Source organism: Pinus tabuliformis, chromosome 8 (assembly GCF_031772625.1).
Source record: "Pinus tabuliformis cultivar Carrire ecotype Pingquan chromosome 8, CPIR1, whole genome shotgun sequence".
NCBI lineage: Eukaryota > Viridiplantae > Streptophyta > Pinopsida > Pinales > Pinaceae > Pinus > Pinus tabuliformis.
In genome coordinates this window covers 1,813,097,273-1,813,102,109 of record NC_142294.1, presented here as the reverse complement: position 1 = coordinate 1,813,102,109, position 4,837 = coordinate 1,813,097,273, and the positions used below count along the sequence as shown (strand labels likewise).

Sequence of the window (4,837 nt, the reverse complement as noted above, 5' to 3'; positions counted from 1 at the left end):
TCAATCTTTGCTGCCGATTTTCAGCTACATGATAGGTTTCTAATTATTTTCTTCCATTACAAATTGCAACTGTGAATCATTAATCTTGTGGGTTGGCTAGGCCCACCACATGCCATGATTTTCGATCACTATTTTTCATATTTGCACAAAGATATTCTCATGGAAAGAAATACATGTATATGATGACTAAAAACTGTGTCAACACTCCTCCACTAAATCATGGAGATTTGGAATTCTTGATAAAAAAAGGTAAACTGGCATGGACCTCCTTGCCCATTGCCCATGTCATTTCCCGTCCACAAGTAAAATTTGTAGCACTATATGTATTCCCATCTATATTTGACAAACAGGGATTGTCATAAAATCCCTACGTTTAATAGCAGTCCTCAATTATTTTGTCCTCGATGAAGAATCTCTACAACATGTTTATCTCTTTTATCTCTTTAGATCCCTGTAGTTAAAGCCTAGAAAAACATTCCAAGCTTTCACATCTTACTCAAGTGTGCTCATCTTGAATGGTGGCTGACAGACTTAGACAACTGTTCCCCCATTACATATCACCAATAATCGCCACATGAACAATAACCAGCCCTGAAATGATGGAAGCAGCTGCCATCTCTCAGAATGATTTCTTTCCCGACAATCTTGGAGACAAACTTGGTAAAAGTGTGGCAGTCACCACAAACACGGATGCTTTTAATGATCCGGATAGGTGTCCCTCGTGGTGTGATAAGAAGCCCAAAAGCAACAACCAGCTTTTCACAATGATATGTGACAAAGTGCTCCTGATGATGTGGCTCTACATCTTGCAAGACAAAGCTTGTATCAGGTTCATAACCTTCCGCCTTGGCCTGCCTAATCAATTCATCTAACTTTGCATGGATCTCCTCTATTCGCGGGTGTGTTCTATCTCTAGAAACAAATGAATGCAGTCTTTTCCCCTCAAAAATCCAGCTACGTGCTGGCAGTTTTTTGAAACCCCTGTTTTTCATCATTCTTCTTACTATTGTTGCATCATCCCACCAACCAAATGACGCATAGATGTTTGCCACAAGGGTAAATGTTGCAACACCCTGTGGTTCTGATGCAAGAATACTTTCTGCAGCACGTTTTCCCAAATCAACATTACCATGAATTCTGGAAGCACGAAATAAGGCTTTCCAAACCAAAGTAGTATCTTCTAGTTCATATGATGGCATTCGATTGACAAAATCCTCTGCCTCATCCATGCATCCAACACAACCAAGAATGTCAATCATGCACACACAGTGCTCAATGCCTGGAGTGATACCATAGTCTTTACTCATGGAATTAAAGTAACTACGTCCTTCATCGACCGAACGTATGCTCTTACAAGCAGAAAGCACACCGATAAAGGTGATACAATTTGGCTTTGTGCCTGCTTCCTGCATCTGTTGAAATAGTTGAAGGGCTTCCTTGCCACGTCCATGCTGAGAAAATCCTGCAATCATAGCATTCCATGAAACAACATCTCGATCTTGATCATGCATTTTATTAAACACTTTTAGTGAGTCCTCTATGCTCCCACATTTGGCATACATGGTTATTAAGGCATTTCCAATACCCACACAAGCAGCAAGTCCACATTTAAAAATGTTGGCATGGAGGGACTTCCCCTCTTCCATGGCTCCTAGTGTGCCACAGGCGCCAATGACACTGGCTAAAGTGAACTCGTTGTCCACAGCTTCAAATCGAATTCCATGAAGTTGTTGCTTTCGCATTTCACCAAACAAGTTGAGGGCCTCCTCTCCCTGCCCATTCTGTGCATACCCAGTAATCATTCCAGTCCATGAGACTATGTTTCGCTCGGGCATCTCTTCAAAAACCTTGTGTGCGTCTACCATAATCCCACACTTGGCATACATGTCAACAAGTGCACTTCCAATGCAAATGTATGATTCAAATCCAGTCTTGATAATGTGAGCATGAAGCTGTCTTCCATTTTGCTTGGCAGTTAAGTTGGCACAAGCATTGATTATACTGGCTAATGTAAAATGGTTTGGATGTATGCCACATGGTTGCATTTGGCTAAATAATTGGAGAGCTTTATCACCTTCCCCATTTTTGGAAAATCCTGCAATCATCGCACTGTATGACACTGAATTTCGCTCTTGCTCTGGCATTTCTTGAAACAGTTGGAAGGCTCTATTAATCTGTCCATGTTGTGCACATCCTGCAATCATACCGGTCCACGATATCACATCTCGTTGAGGCATTTTGTTGAACACTCTGGTGGCAAAATCAATATTCCCACATTTTGCATACATAGTAACCAGGGCATTATTCACTGTCACATTCAACTCAAATCCAGTTTTGACGATATACCCATGGATTTGTTTGCCTTGTTCCACCGGGGATGTCGATGATAGACTAGCAGTAGCCATAACAACACTAGAGAAGGCAAACTGTTCTGGTCTTATTCCTGCCCGATGCATTTCAGTAAATATCTCAAGGGCCTCCTCGCAAAGCCCATGTTGAGCATACCCCGCTATCATAGTATTCCATGAAACAGTGTCACGTTTAGGCATTTTATCAAACACATGGCGTGAATCCTGTATATCCCCGCACTTTGCATACATATTAGCAAGTGCATTATTAATGTGAATATGTGATTCAAATCCAGTTCTGATAATATGGCCATGGATCTGCTTTCCATGTTGAAGATGCACCAACTGAATGCATGCAATCAGGACGCTTGTCAAGGTAAACTCATTGGGCTGTACACCACTCTGCCGCATTGCAACAAAAAGTTTCAGTGCCTTCTCTCCATGGCCATGGTCCGAAGACTGGGCATATCCTGAAATCATTGCTGTCCAAGACACTGTGTTTCGGGCAGGCATTCTGTCAAACACTTTTCGTGCATCCACTACGCAGTTCAATTTTGCATACATGGTCAAAAGATTATGCTCCACATACATTATGTCTTCCTGCTCTCCAGCCTCAAAACCTCTTTTGATAATGTGGGCATGTAATCTCTTGCCACCTGTTACAGTATCAGTTTTGACGCACATCTGGAGAAACCCACCATAAACCATAATGCTGTTTTCTTGCTGCTCATTCAACAACAATATATCCACATCCTCATGCTTGTCCTTCTCTTTCACCCGTGACTTTTCTACAGCCTCTACCTCTTCCCTGCCTCCGCAAATGACATGGCCATGACAACCAAATGAATTCAGCTGAATCTGGAGAGGTTTAAGTTTGTGCCCGAGAGGAGAAAACCACCCTTGAGTGGTTGTTTCAGATTTTAGTGGCGTCACTGACACTGAGCGAACTGCCCCTCTCCTCAATATTTTTTTTGGCCTGAAAATTTTGGCGGGGAACCCCTCTGGTGAAACCAAACTTCCATGATGCTTGAATTGCGGTAATGTGTTAACTGATATTAATGGATTTGCTGATATCATCTTGACAATGGAAATAGTTCAGACTCCACCATTACCACCACCTTCACTCGTTCCTGCTTGCTTCGTTCATTTTCCTTCACGCTGTTTCTGGATTGGATTGTTCCACCAGCAATTCTATTAGAACAAAGTAAAATTTTGAGATTAGAAATTTCTAGATCGTCGAACTCCATGGCAGTCACAACTGTAACTGTATTTCATGCTACCTATTTCACTTTTCAATAGGAGTGATTGGAACAATCGCAGGCTAATAAAGTTTATTCGAAGTCTTCAATGACCAAGCAAAACAAAAAGATATGGTTCTGATGGATCCGAATCGAGACTCAAGCCGTCGTTCTCCAAGTAGGTTTACTGAAAAGGAAAAGCTGTCTATCTAAAATATAATAACGTACCATGATCGGCGATGCACATCAGTCATGATTCAGAGCAATTCACAATTTCACAGTGGCCAATTTGTGTCACTAACATTCCAAAATTGCTAGCTTAAACCACATTTTCCAGATATCATTAGGTAAACTTAGACTTCTATACCAATATACATACTTGAATGATTCCTCGCATCAAATTTTGATTTAGAAATCCGAAAGCTAAATAAATTTCACACAACCCTCAATACTTCAAACGAAGAAACCTAGAAAGTTCTCTGATCACAAATCAAAATCCCAAGCAAAGAGTAAAAAATGCACCTTGGTGGAAAAATACTTCAGAAACATTTTAACGCAATTGATGAGAAATATAACGATAAGTCGGTGAATATAGGTGACGTTTATGGTAAAAACCTTGTGTTTATATGAGGGAGATTTATGTTTAAATTGAGGAAAATGCAAATTATTAGGGTTATAATTTCTTATTTACCAATAAAAATCACCATTTATATTCTAATTTTAATTAAAAAGGTATATTATAAAAGTATCTCAAACACATTATATATACAAAGATACCAAATAAGAAAATAATTGCATTATTAATGTAAAAGTTATTTTTGCTTTGCAAAATATAATCTTTAATTGGTATTGATTTATGGAATTAAAACAAAGGAACAAAAGAAAAATTACAATTTATATTCTAATTTTAAACAAACAAAAAATATATTATAAAAATATCTAAAACACATTATATATAGAAAGTAATATAGTCATACTATATCGTTTAGAAAATAATTATATGATCAATGTACATGTCATTTTTTACTTTGTAAAATATAATCTTCAATCTTTTTCTTTTTTTTCTTTCTCATAATTTTATCCCTTTTTTTTTAAGAAAGATTCACCATTTCTATTTGTAACTCAAAAAAATTGTAGTCCCAAGGGTTAGTTTAATTGGTCAAGTCTTAATTGTTAAAAGTATCTTTCCTATTGAGAAATCACGAGTTCAATTCTCTCGACACTCTTGGGAGCTCTGTTAAGGTGGATCTG

At 38.6% G+C, this 4,837-nt stretch overlaps 1 pseudogene across 1 annotated transcript; it reads right to left on the bottom strand.

Annotated features, from left to right (window-relative positions):
• Nucleotides 1–503: 503 nt before the first annotated feature.
• Nucleotides 504–4,126, bottom strand: LOC149243514 (putative pentatricopeptide repeat-containing protein At1g68930 pseudogene; annotated as a pseudogene). The gene is made up of 2 exons (XR_016246695.1): nt 3,815–4,126; nt 504–3,539 (listed from the first exon to the last, which is right to left on the bottom strand). The product of XR_016246695.1 is annotated as a putative pentatricopeptide repeat-containing protein At1g68930 pseudogene (transcript).
• Nucleotides 4,127–4,837: the final 711 nt, after the last annotated feature.